At 36.0% G+C, this 25,453-nt stretch overlaps 1 long non-coding RNA gene and 1 pseudogene across 1 annotated transcript; one reads left to right on the forward strand and one right to left on the reverse strand.

Moving 5' to 3' along the window:
- The first annotated feature begins 1,411 nt into the window (after nt 1-1,411).
- LOC143660688 (uncharacterized) lies at nt 1,412-25,202 on the forward strand. Its single transcript, XR_013164180.1, has 3 exons — nt 1,412-1,698; nt 21,609-21,677; nt 24,846-25,202. It is a non-coding gene; the product is annotated as an uncharacterized LOC143660688 (long non-coding RNA).
- LOC143674533 (small ribosomal subunit protein eS8 pseudogene) lies at nt 6,341-7,121 on the reverse strand (annotated as a pseudogene).
- Nucleotides 25,203-25,453: the final 251 nt, after the last annotated feature.

Here is a 25,453-nt window from a genome sequence, read left to right on the forward strand (position 1 = left end):
GAAGGGATGCTTTTTAATCGTATGACCTTGGGCAAGTCCCATGAAATCTCCAACACTTCAGCTTTCACCTTTATAAAATGTGGACATTAGTTCAATTCCCGGCCTGTGTATTCCAAAAACAAACAAACAAACAAAGAAATCCAACAAATGCAGTAACGGGATACTCACATGGAAAAAGAATGAAACGTGATCCCTGCTATAAAGTATACCAAAAAAAAAAAAATGTAGACAATAATAATTGCTTTTTCCATAAGGAAGCTGATAGGATTAAATAAGTTAAAGGAGATAAAGTACTTAATGCACTTTTTGGCACAGGCCTCCATTATATGAGGAGCTATTATTTTACTTCTTGGGTTTCAAATTCTTCACTTATACAGGGAGGGGTTTGCATTATGCTCACATTGTGGGTTGTTCTCTAACTCTGGTAGCTCAGCATGGTGACTGTAGTTAATGGCACTGAATTAAATAGTTGAAAGTGGTTAAAGGGAAATTTTAGGTTGTATAAATGTTACTAGAATAAAAACAAAAAAATCATAGTACTGCACAACACAGCAAGCACTAATGCAAACTCTGGTCTATAGTTATTATAATTAATTTAATTATTGGAATAATATTCTTTCATCAATTGTAACAAATGTACCACACTAATGCAAGGTGTTAATAAAAGGGGGGTATACGGAAACTCTATTTTCTACAGGATTTTTCTTTAAGTCTACAACTTCTCTAATAAGTTAAAAAAAATATTGTAGACTCCTTGTGGGGAGGGGAAACAAATTAAAGTGACTAAACCTTTTTTCGATGATTTCTGTAATTTGATGACACTACTATTTATGCATTACTAATAGTTTCAAGGTGTGCTTAAAAGTATGCCTGATATGTTCTTGATCAATTGAATATAAAAATAAATTTTGTCATTTCCCCAAAGATTTTCCCATTCAAAGGGAGTGGACTCATATGCTTGTTATAGGCTGGGAATTATTGGCCTACTGGGAAAATTCGGGTAAAGAAGGGGTTGGGAAGTAAGTCTCATTCTCTGGGAAACTTGGTGCTATATGCTAGAAGATTTCACAAGGAAAATGGGAATTGGGAATTATGAAGGTAAAGGTGGGGATCTCAATTTCTGGAATATTTTTTATTTCAAGAAAAACAAAGTAGTACTTTTTTTTTGAGATAATGCAAATATTGCTGTATTTGAGAGGCCTGTTCTCATTTCCCTATCTTTTCAGCATGCCTCTCCTGAAAACACAACAGGAAGAAGTGGTGTGCAGGCAAGAGATTCATTTCTGAGTTCTCTGTGGCCTTAGAGATCTGGGATCAATGTAATTATTCCTTACTGACCACAGACCTTCAGATCCGCATCAGCTGTCAGAACCATTGTTACTGCATAGAATTTCTCGGGCCTTAATGGAATGTTTGGGAACCTGTTCCACTATCCACAAGGATGACCATGCAGAAGTGCCCTGTAGCAAAATGGGCAGGCATGCTAGGCAAAGAAAAAATTCAGCTCTGCACTGAAATGTGGTACTTTGACTCTTTGGTTTTTTTTTTGACATTGGTGCAATAATGCAAATGAAGAGATTAAACACTGAAAAATATCTCAGTGGGTCCTCGGGAGAGTCCTAGAGTCTGGAGCAAGCAAAATGTTGCTCTTCATGTAGGATGCAGTCGAGTTTTTTGACTGCACCAGCCTGTGAAAAGGTATTCTCCTCCCTTCGATAGGGCCCGTCGTTGAGCCTAGGTGTCTGGGTGGGGTGTGCAGATTCTCTCCCCCATTCTACCTCTCAGGTTTCTGCCAGCGAGAACTTTAATGTTGTGGGATGCTTCCAGGACCCTGTTAACAATTCATTAGCTTCTCTTTATACCTCACCCCACATTGAAAATTGGTGCTCTTTTAAGTAAGTGTCTGAGGAGGTAAACCACAGGTTGGTTATCTACACCATCACTGGCGATTATCTGATAAAACTCATGAGGTGACTTTATCTGTTGTTTCTTATCCTATGCTTATGGCGTCTAGTCAATTTTTATAAAGGGTAAACACTGTTCCCAGTCTCTGGAATGTTTGCTTCTCCAGTAACATGATTATTACCACAATTTATTCAGTGCCTTTACTGAACTCCTCTAATAAAAAAAAAAACCTCATTAAAAAAAGAGCATTTCATGTTTTTTACTGTTATTGTAAATGATGGGTGTTAACAAATACAGGGGGTTTGGAAAGAATGCTGTTTGTGGGGAAAGTGATGCTTTCCTTAAAATTTTTTTTTTAAATATTAAGTTGATAAAAAGAATATTTATATAATGTATATGAACTATAAGAAATAATGACACCATGACCATCACTATACCAATCACATTGTTTAAGAAAAGCAATATTTTTATTTCTTTTCAGGTTCCCTGAATGTCCCTCCCTTATTTTTCCCATGCCTTATTGTTCTTTACTAACAACTAACCACTGAAATTTTGTTTTTGCTCTCTCTTCTTTTACTAAACAGATGAAATAGTTTATAATTGCTAATATTATCCTAAAAATAGAGTGTTATGTTAGCGTTTTATTATAATATTAAGCAAATAGAATCTTGGGGGTATGTTTTAGTAGTTTTATTTTACTTTTGTTCAATGGTATGTTCTTAAACTTTACCCATGTTGTAATTAATTTGTACTGTATAGACTATGCCAAAATTTATTCATTCATATAAATTTGTCGGGCATTTAGATTGTTTTTAGTGTTCTGCTATGTCAAACATTGCAACTATACACATTCTAGTTTATAGCCCTTGGAGCAATGATCAGATTTCTCCGAGGTGCATATCCAGGAGTGGAATTGTTGTGACACAGAGTATTTGGGTCCTTCATCATCTAGATAATACCTAATTATTTGTTAGAATGGTATTTACAAGTTGACATTCCAAGCAGTGGTATATAAAGGTTTCATTGCTCCTAGACTCTTGTTAGCCTTTGATTTGTTAGATTGTTTCCCCCATCTAATGAATGTGAAATACCATTTCATAGTGATTTTTTTCCTTTTTTATATGAGACAGAAGCATTTTAAAAATGTATTTATCGGCAACTTTTATTTCTTCTTCTGCTTAAGGAATTCTTTATACATTCTAAGTACTGTTCTTTCATTAACTGGATATGTTGCAAATATCTTCTCCCAATTGTGGTTTGTTGACTTTTTAAAAATGTTTTTGTGAGGTTTTTTTGAAAAACACCCTCCTCTTAATTCAAAATAGTTAAGTTTATCACTTCTTCCTTTATGATTTGCAGTTTTAATCCTTGCTTAAGAAATCCTTTCTAGCACCATCGTCTTAAAAATAGTCTCCTGAATTTTCTTCTGAGAGTTTAGTCATCCAGTTTCTCAAATTCAAGTCTATTTGGTATTGATTTCTGAGAATATACTGAGGTTAGGGTACAAGTTTTTGTTTTTTGTTTTTCATGTGGATTTCTCAGTGTTCCAGCACCTCTCATTTAAAAATCCATACTTCCCTGCCAATTTGCATTGCCTGCTCCGTCAAGTTAGTCAGTATGTGTGGCCTGTTTCTGGACTTGGTTGTTTTCCATTGCTCGGTGTGTCTAGGCTTGTAGCAGTCCCATGTGGTCTGAATTCCATAGCATCATATTAGTTTTTGTTATTTGACAGTTCTTCAAGAGCTTTACTCTGTTTTTCCATATAAATTTTAATATTAACTTTACAAATTCCACCCCAAAGTGGCATTTTTATTATTATTGCTTTGGATCTATAAATCAACTCCAGGAGAATTGATATCTTTATGACATTGAATTTTTTAATCAATGAAAATGATGTGCCTCTCTATTTTAGGTCTTTTTAAAAATGTCTTTCAATAAAGTTTTATAATCTTCTCCAGGAAGACCTTGTACATTTGTTAGAGTTACCCCAAATTTATCCCCACTTTTTAAAAAACTATTGAAGTAGTATCTTTTTAAAAGCTACATTTTGGATACTTCTTTAAGATTAAATTGATTGTTGAACACAGACTCTGAATTCAGCAAACTTGCTATATTCATATACTTTTGTTCTTTCAGTGTGAAGCATAGTAGTTTGTTTTCATCTTTCCAACTCTTATGTCTTTATTTGCCATAATGCACATCCGAGGCATTGGTCACAATGATGAATAGAAGTGTTTTAGCACTTCTTCATCTCCAAAGCAAAGCTTTCAATATTGTACCATTCAGGATGACGTTGCCTCCAGTTTTTTATAGATAATTTAATTATGCATGGATATGATTTACATTGAGTACTTTTTCTGCTTCTATTGAGATAATGATTTATCACCTTTAAACTTCTCAAAAAAAAATGTTCTTTTTTTGGGTGATGGTCCAGGAAATAAAGTTTTAGTAATTGATTTTCTAATGTTAAAATAACTTTAACATTTCTGAGATCAACCTAACTTTGTTGCAATCTATTGTTTTATTCACTGATGGATTTGGTTTGTTGACATTTTAATTAGGATTTTTAAATCTAGGCGTATTTGTCTATAATTTTATTTTTGTCTATGGTCATTGTCATGTTTGACGATCAAAGTTATGTTCGCTTCATGAAATATATTAGAGAATGTTCTTTCCTTTAAATACTTGGAATTTTAAAAATTATTGTAATTTGTTGATTGTTTCATATGACCCAAAGAGTTTTGTCAGAGCTAATATTTTCTTTGTGTTAAGACTTTAAAGTACTGTTTCAATCACTTTTAATGGTAATAGGGTTGTTTAGGTTTTCTATTTCTTCTTTAAACAGTTTTGATATATTTTCTTAGAATTTGTCTGTCTTATCAAATTTTTAATTTTATTTGCACCAAGTTAATTATATTGTCCTCATTATCTTTTTAGCATCTATAGTTAGGTATTTATTTCCTCATCAGACTTATTTGTGTATTCTCTCTCCTGTTTTTCTTGATCAGTATTGCCAAATGTTGTAGTATTGCATTTACTTTTTTGTTTAACAGCTTTTCAATTTGTTGTTTTCTATTTCCTTTGCTCTTCCTCTTTATTTTTTCTGTTCTCTACTTTCTTTGCATTGTTTTCTTGTTCTCATCCCCTGCCCTAAATATATAAATAAATTTCTTATTTATTTATTAATTTGCTTAGTTCATTTATTTTTAGGCTTTCTTCTTTTTCTAATGTAGATATTAAGGACATATATTTCTTTCTTACTACCCTTTTCACTGCACACAAGTTTTGTTACCATTCAACTAAGAATATTATTTGATTCTGGTAATGATTTCTTCTTTGACCTATGAGTTACTAAGAAAGATGCTTGCTCATTTCCAAAGTTTCAGGTTTTTCTAGTTATAGTTATCTATTTTTCACTTAAATTAAGTGTGACTGGAGAATGCGATCTCTTTGATTTCAACATTTGAAATTTGTTGGGACTGACTTAATGGCCAGTCATAATGATCAGTTTTTGGTAAATTCTTTGGATAGTCTTGAAAAGAATGAGTATTTTAATAGTTTTTTTATATGGAGTGTTCTATATATATATTTAGCAGATCAAATTTGTTAATTTTATTTTTCAAAACTATTATATCTTTACTGATTTTCATCTTTTTGACAGAATTACTCTGGTGGTTGTGTTAAAATCTCTCACATGATAGTGGATTTATGTATTTCTTTTTGTGGTTTTATACATTTTTGTTCTGTACATACTAAGATGGTATTACCAATGTATAATGTTTAAAATTATTATATCTTAATGATGAATTGAAACTTATCACTACATGGTCACACTTTATATCTGTGGCAGTGCTTTTATTCAATGTCTAATTTGTCTGATATTAATATGGGTATACTGATTTTGTTTGGATTTAGTTTTGAATCTTTACAGTCATCTTTTTGGGTCCTGTGCTTTGGCTATATGTTTCATCAGCAGCATATAGCTGCATCAAGCAATCTAACAGTTTTTGCTAACTGTAGCACTGAATGCATGTGATGATTGATATGTATGGCTAATTTTTTTTAGCAATTTATTTTGGGACTACTGTTTATCTTACCTCATTTAAGTTTCTTTTTCTCATTCTTCTTGACTTCTTTTTTGTTGATTTTTTTCCATTCGTTTATCCTTCTCACTCTCTTGGTTTATAGGTTGTTCATTCTATTTCTTTCTACTTAGTGAGGACCTTATAAATATTACTCTGAACTTCTCAAAGATGAAACTAACCCAATATCTTCATCCTTCTCCCAAATAACATAAGGGCCACATGCACTTCAACTTCTGTCATCTGCCTCCCTAAGCATTTCCTTGTGACTTCTATTCTTTTTTTCCTTTTTTTTTTTTTTAATACAGAACAATAAACACCTTTATTACATGAGCTAGGATAGGAGGGAGGAATTATTTGCCTTTCCGGTCCTTGATTTTCCTCAGATAAAGCTCCAGCTCCTTGCCTTCCAGCGCACAGCCATCGGCTCAGCCACACTGGCCTGGCCTCCAAGCCAACAAGCCTGCCTGCTGGAACTGCTCCTCAAGAGGACCAGTTTTCATGTTTCTTCTGAATGTTCTTTGCTAGTTTTTTGTTTAAAATTTCTTCCTCCTCAGGAGTCAGCTTGGCCCCCTTCTTGTGGTCCTGGGGCAGAGCATGTGGGACTTGAAGCACTGCTGGTGCGGTGCGCTGTCAATGAGCACGATGCAGTCCTTTACCAGGGTCTTATTGGACACATTGTAGACAACAACGATGGTCCTTGTTTTGCGAGTACAATGCCCAGACCCCAGGAGACGCTCCCCACATCCAGCCTCAGGGCACCGTCCTTCTGGTTGCCTCCTCACCCACCAACTGTGTGTATGCGTCGGGGACCAATCTTCGCGTTGGCCGCGGGGCATCCGAGCCACGCCACCACTGCTCCTAGTGGCGCTTTCTCTTGACCAGGGTCTTGCAGCGCTTGTGCCAGTTGTCCCGAGAGATGCCCACGGTGCGGCGCTGGCTGGAAAGAGCATGACTTCTATTCTAACGTTGTTGTGTATATTAGTGCCATTTCCCCCCTAACCTGCAAGAAGTTATTATTTTTATTTTGTGCAGTTTATAGTCTTTAGATTTTGCCACATGCTTGGTCATCACTCCTTTTGGGTCCTCAGACATTCCATCTGAAATCACTTTGTTGCTCTTAAAGTGCTTCATTTGGAATTTTACTGTTGTCTGGTGTCACTATTTCTGTTGGGTTTCAGTTCTTTCTCTTTCATTAGTAACCTCTTTTTTTTTTTTTTTTTGCCTGATTATAGGAAAGACTCATTGTCTTTTGCGCTTTCAGTTAAATCATGGGTCTGTACGTATGGTTTTTTTTTTTTTTTATTAATTAAAAAAAGAATTAACAAAACAATTAGAAATCATTCCAATCTACATGTACAATCAGTAATTCTTAATAACATCACATAGTTGCATATTCATCATTTCTTAGTACATTTGCATCAATTTAGAAAAAGAAATAAAAAGACAACAGAATAAGAATTAAAACAATAATAGAAAGAAAAAAAAACAAAAAAAACAAAAACAAAAAACCTATACCTCACATGCAGCTTCATTCAGTGTTTTAACATAATTGCATTACAATTGGGTAGTATTGTGCTGTCCATTTCTGAGTTTTTATATCCAGTCCCGTTGTACAGCCTGTATCCCTTCAGCTCCAATTATCCCTTCTCTTTTTTTTTTTTTAATTAACAGAAAAAAAGAAATTAACCCAACATTTAGAGATCATACCATTCTACATATGCAATCATTAATTCTTAACATCATCACATAGATGCATGATCATCATTTCTTAGTACATTTGCATTGGTTTAGAAGAACTAGCAACATAACCGAAAAAGATATAGAATGTTAATATAGAGAAAAAAATAAAAGTAATAATAGTAAAATCAAAACAAAACAAAACAAAACAAAAACCTATAGCTCAGATGCAGCTTCATTCAGTGTTTTAACATGATTACTTTACAATTAGGTATTATTGTGCTGTCCATTTTTGAGTTTTTGTATCTAGTCCTGTTGCACAGTCTGTATCCCTGCAGCTTCAATTACCCATTGTCTTACCCTGTTTCTAACTCCTGCTGAACACTGTTACCAATGACATATTTCAAGTTTATTCTCGAATGTCCGTTCACATCAGTGGGACCATACAGTATTTGTCCTTTAGTTTTTGGCTGGATTCACTCAGCATAATATTCTCTAGGTCCATCCATGTTATTACATGGTTCATAAGTTTATCTTGTCTTAAAGCTGCATAATATTCCATCGTATGTATATACCACAGTTTGTTTAGCCACTCTTCTGTTGATGGAGATTTTGGCTGTTTCCATCTCTTTGCAATTGTAAATAATGCTGCTATAAACATTGGTGTGCAAATGTCCGTTTGTGTCTTTGCCCTTAAGTCCTTTGAGTAGATACCTAGCAGTGGTATTGCTGGGTCGTATGGCAATTCTATATTCAGCTTTTTGAGGAACCGCCAAACTGCCTTCCACAGTGGTTGCACCCTATGACATTCCCACCAACAGTGGATAAGTGTGCCTCTTTCTCTGCATCCTCTCCAGCACTTGTCATTTTCTGTTTTGTTGATAATGGCCATTCTGGTGGGTGTGAGATGATATCTCATTGTGGTTTTGATTTGCATTTCTCTAATGGCTAGGGACATTGAGCATCTCTTCATGTGCCTCTTGGCCATCCGTATTTCCTCTTCTGAGAGGTGTCTGTTCAAATCTTTTTCCCATTTTGTAATTGGGTTGGCTGTCTTTTTGTTGTTGAGTTGAACAATCTCTTTATATAAATTCTGGATACTAGACCTTTATCTGATATATCATTTCCAAATATTGTCTCCCATTGTGAAGGCTGTCTTTCTACTTTCTTGATGAAGTACTTTGATGCACAAAAGTGTTTAATTTTGAGGAGTTCCCATTTATTTATTTCCTTCTTCAGTGCTCTTGCTTTAGGTTTAAGGTCCATAAAACCGCCTCCAGTTGTAAGATCCATAAGATATCTCCCAACATTTTCCTCTAACTATTTTATGGTCTTAGACCTAATGTTTAGATCTTTGATCCATTTTGAGTTAACTTTTGTATAGGGTGTGAGAGATGGGTCTTCTTTCATTCTTTTGCATATGGATATCCAGTTCTCTAGGCACCATTTATTGAAGAGACTGCTCTGTCCCAGGTGAGTTGGCTTGACTGCCTTATCAAAGATCAAATGTCCATAGATGAGAGGGTCTATATCTGAGCACTCTATTCGATTCCATTGGTCGCTATATCTATCTTTATGCCAATACCATGCTGTTTTGACCACTGTGGCTTCATAATATGCCTTAAAGTCAGGCAGCGCGAGACCTCCAGCTTCGTTTTTTTTCCTCAAGATGTTTTTAGCAATTCGGGGCACCCTGCCCTTCCAGATAAATTTGCTTATTGGTTTTTCTATTTCTGAAAAATAAGTTGTTGGGATTTTGATTGGTATTGCATTGAATCTGTAAATCAATTTAGGTAGGATTGACATCTTAACTATATTTAGTCTTCCAATCCATGAACATGGTATGCCCTTCCATCTATTTAGGTCTTCTGTGATTTCTTTTAGCAGTTTTTTGTAGTTTTCTTTATATAGGTTTTTTGTCTCTTTGGTTAAATTTATTCCTAGGTATTTTATTCTTTTAGTTGCAATTGTAAATGGGATTCGTTTCTTGATTTCCCCCTCAACTTGTTCATTACTAGTGTATAGAAATGCTACAGATTTTTGAATGTTGATCTTGTAACCTGCTACTTTGCTGTACTCATTTATTAGCTCTAGTAGTTTTGTTGTGGATTTTTCCGGGTTTTCGACGTATAGTATCATATCGTCTGCAAACAGTGATAGTTTTACTTCTTCCTTTCCAATTTTGATGCCTTGTATTTCTTTTTCTTGTCTAATTGCTCTGGCTAGAACCTCCAACACAATGTTGAATAATAGTGGTGATAGTGGACATCCTTGTCTTGTTCCTGATCTTAGGGGGAAAGTTTTCAATTTTTCCCCATTGAGGATGATATTAGCTGTGGGTTTTTCATATATTCCCTCTATCATTTTAAGGAAGTTCCCTTGTATTCCTATCTTTTGAAGTGTTTTCAACAGGAAAGGATGTTGAATCTTGTCGAATGCCTTCTCTGCATCAATTGAGATGATCATGTGATTTTTCTGCTTTGATTTGTTGATATGGTGTATTACATTAATTGATTTTCTTATGTTGAACCATCCTTGCATACCTGGGATGAATCCTACTTGGTCGTGATGTATAATTCTTTTAATGTGTTGTTGGATACGATTTGCTAGAATTTTATTGAGGATTTTTGCATCTGTATTCATTAGAGAGATTGGTCTGTAGTTTTCTTTTTTTGTAATATCTTTGCCTGGTTTTGGTATGAGGGTGATGTTGGCTTCATAGAATGAATTAGGTAGTTTTCCCTCCACTTCGATTTTTTTGAAGAGTTTGAAGAGAATTGGTACTAATTCTTTCTGGAACGTTTGGTAGAATTCACATGTGAAGCCATCTGGTCCTGGACTTTTCTTTTTAGGAAGCTTTTGAATGACTAATTCAATTTCTTTACTTGTGATTGGTTTGTTGAGGTCATCTATGTCTTCTTGAGTCAAAGTTGGTTGTTCATGTCTTTCCAGGAACCCGTCCATTTCCTCTAAATTGTTGTATTTATTAGCATAAAGTTGTTCATAGTATCCTGTTATTACCTCCTTTATTTCTGTGAGGTCAGTAGTTATGTCTCCTCTTCTATTTCTGATCTTATTTATTTGCATCCTCTCTCTTCTTCTTTTTGTCAATCTTGATAGGGGCCCATCAATCTTATTGATTTTCTCATAGAACCAACTTCTGGTCTTATTGATTTTCTCTACTGTTTTCATATTTTCAATTTCATTTATTTCTGCTCTGATCTTTGTTATTTCTTTCCTTTTGCTTGCTTTGGGATTAGGTTGCTGTTCTTTCTCCTGTTCTTCCAATTGAACAGTTAATTCCTGCATTTTTGCCTTTTCTTCTTTTCTGATACAGGCATTTAGGGCAATAAATTTCCCTCTTAGCACTGCCTTTGCTGCATCCCATAAGTTTTGATATGTTGTGTTTTCATTTTCATTTGCCTCGAGGTATTTACTAATTTCTCTTGCAATTTCTTCTTTGACCCACTCGTTGTTTAAGAGTGTGTTGTTGAGCCTCCAGGTATTTGTGAATTTTCTGGCATTCTGCCTATTATTGATTTCCAACTTCATTCCTTTATGATCCGAGAAAGTGTTGTGTATGATTTCAATCTTTTTAAATTTGTTAAAACTTGCTTTGTGACCCAGCATATGGTCTATCTTTGAGAATGATCCATGAGCACTTGAGAAAAAGGTGTATCCTGCTGTTGTGGGATGTAATGTCCTATAAATGTCTGTTAAGTCTAGCTCATTTATAGTAATATTCAGATTCTCTATTTCTTTATTGATCCTCTGTCTAGATGTTCTGTCCATTGATGAGAGTGGGGAATTGAAGTCTCCAACTATTATGGTATTTGTGTCTATTTCCCTTTTCAGTGTTTGCAGTGTATTCCTCACGTATTTTGGGGCATTCTGGTTTGGTGCATAAATATTTATGATTGTTATGTCTTCTTGTTTAATTGTTCCTTTTATTAGTATATAGTGTCCTTCTTTGTCTCTTTTAACTGTTTTACATTTGAAGTCTAACTTGTTGGATATTAGTATAGCCACTCCTGCTATTTTCTGGTTGTTATTTGCATGAAATATCTTTTCCCAACCTTTCACTTTCAACCTATGTTTATCTTTGGGTCTAAGATGTGTTTCCTGTAGACAGCATATAGAAGGATCCTGTTTTTTAATCCATTCTGCCAGTCTATGTCTTTTGATTGGGGAATTCAGTCCATTAACATTTAGTGTTATTACTGTTTGGATAATATTTTCCTCTGCCATTTTGCCTTTTGTATTATATATATATCATATATGACTTTCCTTATTTCTACACTCTTCTCCATACCTCTCTCTTCTGTCTTTTTGGTTCTGACTCTAGTGCTCCCTTTAGTATTTCTTGCAGAGCTGGTCTCTTGGTCACAAATTCTCTCAGTGACTTTTTGTCTGAGAATGTTTTAATTTCTCCCTCATTTTTGAAGGACAATTTTGCTGGATATAGGAGTCTTGGTTGGCAGTTTTTCTCTTTTAGTAATTTAAATATATCATCCCACTGTCTTCTAGCCTCCATGGTTTCTGCTGAGAAATCTACACATAGTCTTATTGGGTTTCCCTTGTATGTGATGGATTGTTTTTCTCTTGCTGCTTTCAAGATCCTCTCTTTCTCTTTGACCTCTGACATTCTAACTAGTAAGTGTCTTGGAGAACGCCTATTTGGGTCTAATCTCTTTGGGGTGCGCTGCACTTCTTGGATCTGTAATTTTAGGTCCTTCATAAGAGTTGAGAAATTTTCAGTGAGAATTTCTTCCATTAGTTTTTCTCCTCCTTTTCCCTTCTCTTCTCCTTCTGGGACACCCACAACACGTATATTTGTGCGGTTCATATTGTCCTTGAGTTCCCTGATACCCTGTTCAAATTTTTCCATTCTTTTCCTGATAGTTTCTGTTTCTTTTTGGAATTCAGATGTTCCATCCTCCAAATCACTAATTCTATCTTCTGTCTCTTTGAATCTATCATTGTAGGTATCCATTGTTTTTTCTATCTTTTCTACTTTGTCCTTCACTTCCATAAGTTCTGTGATTTGTTTTTTCAGTTTTTCTATTTCTTCTTTATGCTCAGCCCATGTCTTCTTCATGTCCTCCCTCAATTTATCGATTTCGTTTTTGAAGAGGTTTTCCATTTCTGTTCGTATATTTAGCATTAGTTGTCTCAGCTCCTGTATCTCATTTGAACTATTGGTTTGTTCCTTTGACTGGGCCATATTTTCAATTATTTGAGCGTGATCCGTTATCTTCTGTTGGCGTCTGCGCATTTAGACAGATTTCCCTGGGTATTGGATCCAAAAGTTTGGAAGATTTTTCTGTGAAATCTCTGGGTTCTGTTTTTCTTATCCTGCCCAGTAGGTGGCGCTCGTGGCACACGTTTGTCTGCGGGTCCCACCAGTAAAAGGTGCTGTGGGACCTTAAACTTTGGAAAACTCTCGCCGTCCTGGGGGTTCGCTAGCCGAAGCGGCTTGAGCCGGCCCGGGGTCCGAACACAGGGAGGGTTGCTGGTCGCCGCAGCCAGGGAAAGAGCCCGTCCGAATTTCCTAGTCGGCCCTGGGCAACAAGCGTGGTGGGAGGGCGCCAGCGGCAGCGGCCCGCCCGAGAGAGTGCACGTTCCCCGGGAGTCACGGGTTTGGAAGGGGCCTCCCCCACCCGTCACCGTTCTCCGCGGCCTGGGGGTTTCCGATCCAATTCTCTCAGTTGGTCCGGGGGCTGCGCGTGGTGTGGGCGCCAGCCGCCTTGTTTTCAGGGGACCGCCTTTCCAATTCTCCCAGCTGGCCCGGGAAGAGGGAAGGGAATAACTCCGGCCGCTTGCCACCCCGCCCGGTAAGGCCCGCGCGCCTCGGCGATCTCACCCGAGCTGCTTCTCTCAGCCAGCCAGCCGTTCCAGGATGGGGTACGCTGTCTTTTTTATCTCTGTTGTGGCTTTGGGCGCTTTCTGTATCGTTTCTACTCCCCTAGTAGGTGTCCTGGAGAAGAAACTAAGATCCGCGCGTCTTACTAAGCCGCCATCTTCCAGGAAGTCCCTGTACGTATGGTTTTTTAAAAATATCCTGGTTAGGATTTGTTGGGCATTCTGAATCTGTGGTATTGTGACTTTTATTGATCCTGGAAAACTGTCAACTTTTTTTTTTTTTTTAGAAATTCTCTGTTCTTACACTTTTGGGAGCTCAAAATTATATATTAAAGCATGGTATTCTAGCTCCATTTTTCAACTTCTCTTTCGTATTTCCTACATCTTTGTCTTTCTGTTTTATATTCTGCATTTTTTTTTTTACCTCTATCTGTTAGCTCATACTACCTTCAGCTATGTCTAATCTACAGGTGCATAGCTACCCGTTACTGTATAGCAAATTGCCTCCAAACCTAATAGCACCAAACAGTGATTTATTATCTCACACAGTTTCTAAGGGTCACAAAACTGTTTGTTTCCAGCTCAAGGTCTTTCATGAGGTTGTAGTCATGCTGTAGGCTAGTGATACAGTAATTTGAAGGTTCTGAAGGATCTCTTACCATGTGGCTCTTAGTAGGAGGTTGCAGTTCCTGGCTGAGAATGCTCAGGACATTGTAGATGATTTCCACCAGAGCAGTGATCTGAGAGGGGGGTGGTGGAGGTGGGCAGCCCCAATCTCAGAAGTACCTGCCATCACTTGAGCCATATTCTACTGTTCAGACCAACTCTGGTACATTGTAGGAGTGGGCTGTATAAGAGTATGGAGTTCCAGGAGGTGGTTATTATTAGGGGTCATATTGGAGGCTATGTACCATAGCAGTAAAACCTAGCCATTGAGGTTTTTTTCTTAACATTTTATTTTTAGAGCAATTTTAGATTTACAGAAAGATTTCACACAAAGCACAGAGAGTTCCCATGTATAACTCCCCCCCACCCCCCTCAGTTTCCTCAGTCATTAACGTCTTGCTTTACTGTGGTACATTGGTTATAACTGATGAACCATCCGTTCAGTTCTTACTGGAAATGATTATATCTTTCAGTTCTGGAAGTTCTGATTCCCATCCTCCTCCAAATCTGATTACTTTTTCCCTCCTCGTATTTGCAGTCTCTTCTTTTATTTATAAAAATATATCACATACATTTACTTTATATTCTGTATCTGGTAACTCCAATATCTGCAAATTTTTCTGGTTTGAATTTGCTTTCTGTTGTTTCTTCTGCCAGTCACTCAGGTGCAAGAAAACAAGTCTGCTTTTGTATGTTATTTTATTTTTCTTAGAGCATTATCTATAGAAATTATTTGAGAACAGATTTGGGGTGTTCTTTCAGAGAGGATTTGCATTTGCTCTTGACAGATGCTGGGGGCACTGTTAGCACAGGACCACTTCAAGCTAAATTCTTGGCTTGCAGGTTTTTTTTTAGTATCATTTAGTAGTTAAAGTTAGGCTGCAAAACTGCATGAAGATTTAGCTCATGGTTATGCATTCTAAGGGGAATTTTCTCCCTTTTCAAACTGTATCAAATTTGAAACCATCAGTTGTCCTTGCTGTGTCTTGAACCAGCTTTATTTCATGCAGAGGGATCTCCTGTTGGAATCCCCTTCTTGGGCATGGCCTTTGTCTGCTGTCCTCTGTGTCCTTTATTGGTGTCAAAACATGTGTTCAAGTTCACCTGAAGCAGGTGGTGAGTTCTCTATTGTCCTTTCTGGATTCCTACTTTACGTAGTGTCTGGCATCTGAGTATTATTTAAAAATTGTATTCTTAAAATATATATTTTATCCAGCATTTGTAATTATTTTCAATTGAAAGTATTGGTCAAGGTACCTCAACCCCCGTGTTGCTGGGAATGAAATTTCTCTTCCCCATCACTTTCCATGTTCTATATGACCTTATTAAATTATATTGTCTAGAATTGGAGTAGAGTGATAGCCTGCGTGCTTTCTTTGGACTGCTTTTAGATTATATACAAACAAAATATGCAAAGTATCTCTATTGCTTTCTTGCTTTCTTAGTAGATATTAACAATGAATGTCCAACATTTCCAGGATTTAGTAAGATTGTACAAGAGAATGTGGTAGCTAGCCTTGGAAAAATTTAATTCTTTTATTTTACCAAGTGTATATTATAAAGTTTTGAAATTTTTAGAATAGAAATGATCTAAATAAGAACCTAAACTATAGTTTTTTCCAAACACAGAAAATGGGCAAATGATGACAAAGAATGTTTTAAACCTATGATTTCTTGTTTATTCTTGATATTGTACTTTCTCTTTCTTGGTTCCATTGTTCACATTAAATATCCAATTATAAATTCTATTGTCTAATTGATTTAATGATTAAGAAAATGTTCCTAATATCCAACCTAAATTTTTCTTCCTAATTTATTCCCATTACTCCTAGTTAAATTCCAAATAAGTAGGATTGATGAGGCACTGAGAACTAATTAATTGACTAACTAATTAATTGCTAAAGCATCATGGTACTGTCCAACTTTGCAGAGAATTCTCTTGGTTTTAGAAACACTTTTAATGCTAAACTGCATCTCAAGTCTGTTTGTTGCTATTTCCAGGTGTTTTTCCTGCACAAGTTAAGCTTAATATTTCTCCCTAAAGATGTCACATGTACGCATAAACTAATAAAAAGCTCAATCTTTACTTAGATATTTTCAGTTAGACTTCTGTAATAGAGTTTATCACATTTTCAGAAAAGGCTTTCAAACCTAAGCGATTCTCTGGGAACTATTTCTGGATGATACCTCTGGGTACATTTTGAGCATCAAGTGGCTTTCACCGAGCTTGCTGCCTGCTTCTGGATCCAAAGCTTACTCACGTACTTCTTTCTCTGAAATCCTTACACACTGCATTGCACCACAACTATAGCCCTGTACAATTTTCTTTGGAAGTTTTGTAGCCCCAAGGTGATGAAAGCTCCTTGAATGAAGACCTTGTGAGGCTCAAGGACTGTTCTGGAAAATGCAATGCAGTTTTAATTATGTGCAAAGTGTATCCTTAATATCCAGAATAGTGGTAGTAACTTAGATTCTGAAATCGAAACAGTCTTCTCAGTGAAGGTGGAATTTGACCTGAAACTAGATAGTTGAATAGGATTTAGGCAAGTGGAGAAGTGAAGACAGCCTTTTTAAACAGAGAGTACTGATTATGCACGTTCACTGAGGTGGGGCTTTTTGGGAAACTGGTGGGGGTGGAACATAGAGTGCTTGTGGGTGAGGAAGGCACGATCAGGTTATGGAACACCTCATATGCCATAATTAGAACTTAGGTTTGATCTTGAATGAAATGGGCATCTTTCATTGGGGGGTGAGGAGCAGTTTGTAGGTATTTGTGTGGTACTGAAGTCTGTATTTTTAGTTGCCTTTGAGAATTTTAAACACTGTAGTTTTTTTCTGGTGGAATGTTGCTTTGTAAATGCCAGATCTTGGCTTTGCCTGAAAACATGACTATGGTATTTATTAAATTATTTCAGAACCCACAAAGGTTTCTTGTGATATTTGCCTTTCCCTGCTAGTGAGCAGTGGGTGGGAAGAAAACAGGGTCAAGGTTATGTAATAACATTTTATGCATAATTTTTGGTGGCCAAAGTGTGATTTACTTTGATAGATTCAGAATTTGTTGGTTGGTAACAATATTAGAGAAGGAAAATGATTTTTTTTTTCCTTTTGGGAGCTCTTTTAGAATCACTGTGAGGGTTTGTGTGTGTGTGTGTGTGTGTGTGTGCTAATTTCTTTTTGTTTTAGAAGACCACTGAGGTTGCACTCCCTTCAGCTCTCCAGGACTAGCTCATTCTAGTAAGCTGGGGAAGAAAGAAAGGAATTGAAGGAAATGGAAGATGGAAGATGAGATATAGGGGAGATGGAAGAGAAGAGAGAGAAGCATGAAGATGGGAGGAGAAAGAGAAAAGAGGGGAAAGAGGGAAAAGTAAAATTTGAAAGGAGAGAAAAGAAATGAAAAAGAGAGGAGAGATTTTCTTCCTCGATTCTCAACATCTAAATTTACTAGATGCATATTTATGGAGGGGTGCCTTGGGAGCATAGCGGAATAAAGATTGACTTGTTTCCAACAAGAAAATTCAAACTAACTGGTGGCCTCTGCAGCAGTTTGAGTCAGCAGCTGTAAAGAAAAGTAATAAGACTAAAATACATTAGACAAGTGGTTGTAACTTTCATTTGTATGAATGTAAAGTGTATTCATGATTTATGTCCTTTTCTGATTAACACCTTAACATGTGTATATGTACACACCTAGACATATTTTATTTATAACTTTGTTTTGGCAGTCAGCTGACATCTAAACTACTTTTTGAAATATTGCATAAGGTCGAAAGAACAATTCTAAAGTTGGGTAATAATAGAAATTAAAAGGTAAAAGAAATGGAGGAGGGCAGTTAACTACAGAGATATCAAATTTTATTTTAATTTTTCAGCCTGGAGTTTAATACAAAAGATAAATCTTTCCCAACAGGGTAGGCTAAGGCATATATCTTATCAGCTTGCAAGTTATTAACTGAGTTTTTTTTGAGACAGATATCACCTTAGTAACTGCTCCAAATGCATTTACTTTATTTTAAAGGTTGTTCTTTCCATTATTAATGCCGTACTGAATCAGGGAGCTGTTTATGATGAAATGTGCTACTCTAAAAATCCTATAAATGCCTCTGCAATGGTTGCTGCTATGTTTCAACTCATCTTAAAATATACTGTAAATTTTTGAAAGATGCTTCTATCTTACTGTATATTTTCCTCAGACTGTTAGAATCCAATTTATTAACTCTCTGGAAGTTGAAAGCTATGCTTCAATAAAGTGATACCTTTATTTGTTAGGATTGGCCCAAATTATGTGTTTTATGAGATAGCATAATTCTAGGCTCTGAGTGTCTTACATCAGTAAAGTCTCTGATGTGGGTAGTGGAGACAGGTTTAATTCACTTCAGAAGGGATTTCTCTACTCATTAAAGTCAGAAAATAACTCTCCTATGGTATTTACTGTGGCCCTGCTGAAATGGGGACATTTTACTTATAGAAAAAAAAAAAAAGGCTTTAATCAATCCTGTAAATTGTTTTAAAATTTTTCCATTTGTAAAGATATGGAGAAGTGGTGCAGAAAACCTTGACTGAGAGCCTGGAGTCTTGAGTTTAAGTACCAATTTAGTTTAATTTTTTTTCTCTTACTGGCTGGGTCCTTTATGGCTAATCAGTTAACCTGTATAAACAAGGGTGCTAATTATGCTGGGCTTGTTTTCAGTGCTTTTAGTGTAGACTAGGCATAAACACCAAAGTGAAGTCAAGCTGGGAAAAGGGAAGCAGAAAAGGATATAGTTGTGCAGTTTTGTATCTGGCAAGACTGTCTTTCAAAAATGAGGGAGAGATGAAGACATTCCCAGTTATGCAAAAGCTGAGAGAATTCATCCTCACCAGATCTGCCCTATAAAAGCAATGCTAAAGGGTTCTTTAGACTGAAAGAAAAGGATAATAGGTAATGGTCAAAGTAGCATAAAGACATAAAAACCTCCAGTAAAGGTTGCTGTGTGGGCAATTATAAATGCAGGAGTATGGTTCTAGTCCCCAGATTCTAGATTCTAGTAGTGAGTCATGAAATATAGGAGGACTGATCTTAGGGTTTCTGTAGAGACCACCTAGATTAAATTTGAGCATATGCTTCTTACTTGACAGATGAGGAATCTGAGTCCTAGAAAGATTGAGAGGCTTGACCGTCTTACACCTCAAGTCAGTATGAATAAGGCTGGAAATCAAGACTCCTAATCCCTTTTCCTGAATATTATTTCATCACTGCTTCCCTTTCATAACTTGCTCTTGGGAAAGGATATCATAACTTGACTTCATATGAGATATAAATGAGTGATGAGTTTTCAATTATTTTTCTAAGGGGCATAATAATGAAAGTTTGATTAGTAACAATAATAAACCAAGGGGGTGTGCCAGGTGTTTGGAGGCCACACAAACACTTTTTTCAACCTCTCTTAAACTGGCCCTCTCTGCTTTTTTACTACCCTCATCAATATATTTTCCTCCTCTTGTTGTTCAAGTAAAAGCTAGACCTTATCACAACTCAGGCATTAATTGGGAACTTTGCATATCTGGCCTTCATGTTTTCATGGTAAGAGGTTCAATCTTTCATTTGTTTAGGAAACATTTATTGAAGATTTATTCTCCAGGAACCATTCTGCTTTTTCTAAAGCTACAGCAATGAGTAAGTTCCTCACCTGATGAGCTTGCATTCCAGTGAGAGAAGTTCTCTCTTTCTTTTGGGCTAGCAGTTGTGTGAAATGTGTTCAGGAATTCCCTGATGAGTCTTTGCCATCTTTGTTCTTCCCACTTCTCCTTTGGAGAGATAGAAATTCCTTTAGGAGGAATGAAGCCTTTCTGCAAAATGGGCATATTGACCATATTGAGACTATTCTTTCTCACTTTCATTTTCCTTGATGTATATTCTAAATACCAGGATTTTTCCTAAAAGAAATGTCTTAATGTCAACTCATTCTTCTTGAGTCTTTGCAATTTATGTTGGACCTGAACTCAGGAGCACCTAAGAGCCTAAATGGGCTTCTTAGGGCTCTGAGGATTCAAACAAAATATGTAAATTTTCTGTTTACAAAGGAAGGCACAAAACAAACTGTATCTTGGATATTTTCAATACCCACAGCCCACAGTCTTTGTCACTGCAATATTTTGGTTCTGTATCAAACAGTTTCTTCCATCTTGTATAATCATGGCACTGAATAAATGTTCAACATTAAAACAGTTACTGCTTTTCAGCTCCAGAGTGGCTGTGTTTCAGAGCTGAGGGAAGCATGTGCTTCCTGGATGAAAGGTGCTGTATAAATGCAACTTATCTTTTTCGGCAGAGTTCCCAGGCTGGCATTTAGCAATTAAAAAAGCAAAGCCAAACAAGCCCAGTAGCTCCACATTCTCTTTTCTTCCAACCCAAGATGCTCAGGTATTGTAATCAAAGAACTAGAAGGCCCCACTGTCCTTTGTTGATTTGCTTTGGAGCCTCTAAAGTAGTGCAGTCAGGAGGTGAATGATTTATTTTTCTTTTCCATTAATCAATGGAATGTCACCATATAAACAGTCATGCAAGAATTTGTCAAAGCAAAATTCACATTAGAAAAGATATACTGATTTTCCCCCTTGAACTAAGTAATCTCTCTTGATAGTTCCCAACCTTTATCTTTCTTCAAAGAGTACTCTGTCCTGGGTTTTGTTCTGCAAGGTGCGTGATGAGGGAGCTATAATCATAGGAGAATTTAGATTTAGGAAGATACACTTCTGTGATTCATGGGTTAGCAAGATGGACGTTGTTCTAATTCAAAGAAACGAAGCTCACTATTTTCCATAGCTCATATACCAGTGATTCCTGAATGAATGATGGTTAGAGAGTACTTTCCTCATATATATACATTCTTTTCTGTTTGGATTGAGGACTTTGTTATTAGGCTGAATTTTTCTTCCAAACATTGTTACCTTAAAATATTCAGTATCATTTCTTCCTAGTCTCTCTCCCATTTCAAGATCATTCAGTCTTCAACTGGTTTGTAAGGGGTCTGCACTTACAAGGAAATGAGGTCTCCTTTCTAGGGTTTGCTGTAATCTTCTTTCTAATTTTGTCACTATAATGAATCTGAGAGCTCCAACCTTAAGACCAAATCATTTACCATTAGAGGCCTGTGTGTGGGGAAAACACAACAGAGAGGTGGCAAGAATTTTTTATCATCAAAGAAATAAATTTGGTTACAAGTATATGAGACTGAAATTGACTTTAACATATTTAAAAATCTTTTATCCATAAATTTGCTCTCGAATAAGCAACAGAATGGTAACATGTATTAAGCTAAGGGAAAACTATCTTTCAAATGAAGACCTTGCTATTAACTTTTAAGTGTATTTTTTTCTTTTTGCTACTTATTGGATATTATAAATATTAACTTGGTTTCAATTCTTCCCTAGGTCTTAAGCTTCAGTTCTTCATTTGATGTTTTTTCCTGGAGAACAGCAAACCATTCCACTTCTGCTAAAGTGAGTGAGTGCTGAGTATTCCATACCCAGAGAAAGTCACACACAATATTTGTTTGCAGCAGTAACTTCAAAGATAATCCTTATTTGTCTATTGCTCTAATGTTTAACGAAAAAAAGAAGGTAGTGGGTGGATATTCCATCCACTAAAACAATTGCATGATGCAAAAGCACAAAATAAAAAGTGTAGCTAGAATTTTTCTGCATGATACTGTAATGATGAATGCACGACTGTATGGATTTTCCAAAACCAATGGAACTTTACAACACAAAGAGTGAAGTTTAGTGTATGCAAATTAAAAAAACAATCAGTTAGGAGGTCAGGAGATTCCAGGATAGAATGCAGAATATGACAAAGAATCTAATTTATTACAAATATTTGAAGTAACCCCATTAAAGGATCTGGAGGAAAAAGTAGTAGCTTTGGAATTGAGTAGAGCTTATAAGACTAAAAGCAAAAGGAATTCTGCATAAGCATATACTCTAGTTGATAAAGTTGTTTCCCACAGAGGTACAGGCTATCAGTTCTGAAACTCTTATACATGCATACTAGAATTGAACAATTAATTAAATGCTTGTCAGATGGAGGAAGTCAGGTATCTCATTTTTGGAATGGGAAGTACAGATAAGCAACGCGAAAGATTGGAATGATCTAAGTAGTAATGGATTAGAGTTGGGAACTCCAGAGTATGAACTCATGTTTAGTTTAATAGAGATACAGAAGGTTGCATATATAAATATTTATAGATATGTGTATATGCACAGTTTGACATACACATGTATGTTTTCTTGCTGTATCAGCTGAGAAGGTTTACAAGAAATGTCACCCCAATAGCAAAGAACATGTTCTCCGATGAAAGAATTCAGGGATCCTTCAATGAAAAGATAATGACGAAAATGATTCATCACGACCGATTGCAAATTACCAGCCATTTAATAATGAGCTTGAAAAATTTCTGAATGTTTAGTAACCAGCTTTTATAGGCGTCGACACCTCCTTTCAGGCAATCTTAGCTCCCTTTAAGTGCATTCTCTCCTGAACCCCTTTCTCCTGGGTGCCTCAGAAGAAAGTTCATTGGCTAGAACTTATATGCAGCAGTGGAACTGGAAGGATTCAGGAGAGCTAGGTTTGAAGGCTGGTGCTCTACTAATTAATCACGTACATTTGAGGAATTACACAACTTTTTCTGACCCTGAATTTTCTTGTCAAATTTCTTTGTGTTCTGGAAGAGATTGTGAGGATGGAATGATATGACATGAAAATATTTAAGTGCTGTGTAGACACCAGCTTTTGTTTTTTATTATTATCTGTCATAAAGTAAAACTTAAGTGAACAAGTATTTCTTTAGTATTTGATTATATTTTCATATGAAAAGATCTTTTATTTGTTCAACAAATGTGTACTATTTTCCTACTATGTCTTAGACTATCTTCTAGGCACTGTTCTCTTCTCTGAGTTAAACTGACTTTATAGAACAATATCAGCTTAAGGATTTGGGTAAAGGGGAATGAATGAGGTTCTCGGGGCAGTTGTCCAATAACTCTGAGGTCAGAATCTCAGGAAAAACAATGGAGTATCATAGTATACATGAACAGGAGGTAAACAGAGCCCCACTATTTGTAGAAATAGAATATATATCAAAAGAGTCATCTTTAGCCTGAAGTAGCTGCTTCTGAACCAAGAAGAAACTTTAAAAGAGGAAGCTGAAGGGCTTATTTCACTCCTTCTGACGAAGTTTTGTGTTGTGAGCATTAAACATGTGGACACAAGAACTGGGCAAATGGATTTTGCATCATACATAGACTATCAGTTTCATGGACTTGGGTGAGCAATTTACCTCTTTGAACCTCTGTTTCATGATTTCTGTGATATAATATCTCGTCATGATAATTTTTTTGTAATTAAAAACGTGTTAAAACATTTTAAATATTTAGAAAGTAGTCTGACATGAATTTTCAGGTCTGCATGAATTGGATATTCTTAGAATTCTAAGTGCTGAAGTTCAAACCATTCTGAATGTCTCCATCTAGTTCTAATCCTTATAAATAAGCCACTATGTTAAATGGATACTTCTTTCCACAGTGCGTTTGTTTAGGGTAAGAAGAGTTCCCGTCTCTGGACACAAGTATGTCATATATACACAGCCAGTCTCCTAACTGATTTCTGCTGTGACTTCAGGCAAATCTTTCCAGCTCTCCATATATAACTCCATATGTAACTCTCCATATAACTGTTCCTCTTCACTTAAAGGTTGTGAGATGCTAATGAGTTAGTGGAATCACAAAACAATCAGTCACTTTAAGATAAAAATGGAAATACCCAAATCAAGTAGTTAACCTAAGAGGGTACCACACACAGGTGTCCACAGTGTTTTTTGAGCAAGGGCCTACATCCAAATCACCTCTGGAGCCTAATTCTTTTATAAAAATAATCCTCTCCTCATCTTCAGAGATTCTGAATTCTATAGGTTTGGGGATAGGTTATTTATTAAAGAGGTCAATGAGTGTTAATATCAGGAAAACAAGAACTTAATATTAATCACATAGAGGCTTACAATTCATATAGAATTAGAAGGAATAATGTTGAATTATTCCCTGAAACTGAATTGACTTGTTTGTGTAATTGCCCATTTTCTTTTCCTGGTTAAAATTCTTATGATGGAAAATACCTTTCTCTTAATTCTGTATTTCCTTCTGTAAAGGCAAATTTCTGATTTGGACTTCAGTGACTGTGGAAAATGAAAAATATATAAATTCTCCTTTTTTTCTTTGGCATGGACAGTCTCCAGGAAATGAAAATTTTCCATTTAGAAAAAAATAAAAAACTGTGTAAAAGATTTTTAATATATAGTTACTGGTCATTATAAATAGCATATAAGAAATTAAAGTATCTGGACACACCAGGAATTTGGAATAGTAAAAATGTGAGTTTCTGGGGGCTCATTTAATGATTTTGTAATGGTAGAGATAACAAACCTGACAGTGCAAAACTTCACAAGACTCTCCTGATTCCAGTGTTAATGATTCTAGCTGTTTTTCATGGAATTTATATTGATTTGATGATAGGGTTGGGGGAAGACTAAGAAGGTGACAGTCAAAGATATTGTAATATTGTAGAGGGCTTTTTCATAAAACATATTCAAGCTTTTTTTCTATACTCTCAATCTTAAGGTACAGCTGAGTGGTTTTCCCTTGGACCGCAGATAAAGCATCTTGAAGTCAATCAAGACTCCCAAGACTCTGTGCATCCAATTACCTATGATTATCCCTGTATAATGCGGGAGATATGAGGAACCATAGCCAAAGAGTTCTGGTATTATCCTAGAATTCTCCCCTAGACCCACTCAGTAGATACTGAAGTCGACAGCAGTTTGAAAGTCCTCTGAAAACCTTTTACTAATGACACCTTACTGTGTTAATGTGACACTTCATTCCTACGATGTGTTGTATTCTGGGAAACTAACAAGTTCTTCATAAATGCATATATATGACGCATTAATAAAGAGTTTCTAATGTTTTACTTTTTAACCTGTGCATTTGAGAGTCATTTTAGAGATCATCTCAGAAAATCCCATTGTACAATGAAAAAGTTGAGGTCCAGGAAGGAACACATTTAGAATATGGGAAGGCAGGACTTGAACCCCCAGCACAGGGCTCTTTCTGCCATAAAATAATGTGTGTGCAATTACGTGAAGATAGAGAAACAAATAACAGAGATACATATACATGTAAAGCAAAACTTTTTGAAAATAAATAATTTCCAATCAATTTAGTATGGA

Source organism: Tamandua tetradactyla, chromosome 2, assembly GCF_023851605.1.
Source record: "Tamandua tetradactyla isolate mTamTet1 chromosome 2, mTamTet1.pri, whole genome shotgun sequence".
NCBI lineage: Eukaryota > Metazoa > Chordata > Mammalia > Pilosa > Myrmecophagidae > Tamandua > Tamandua tetradactyla.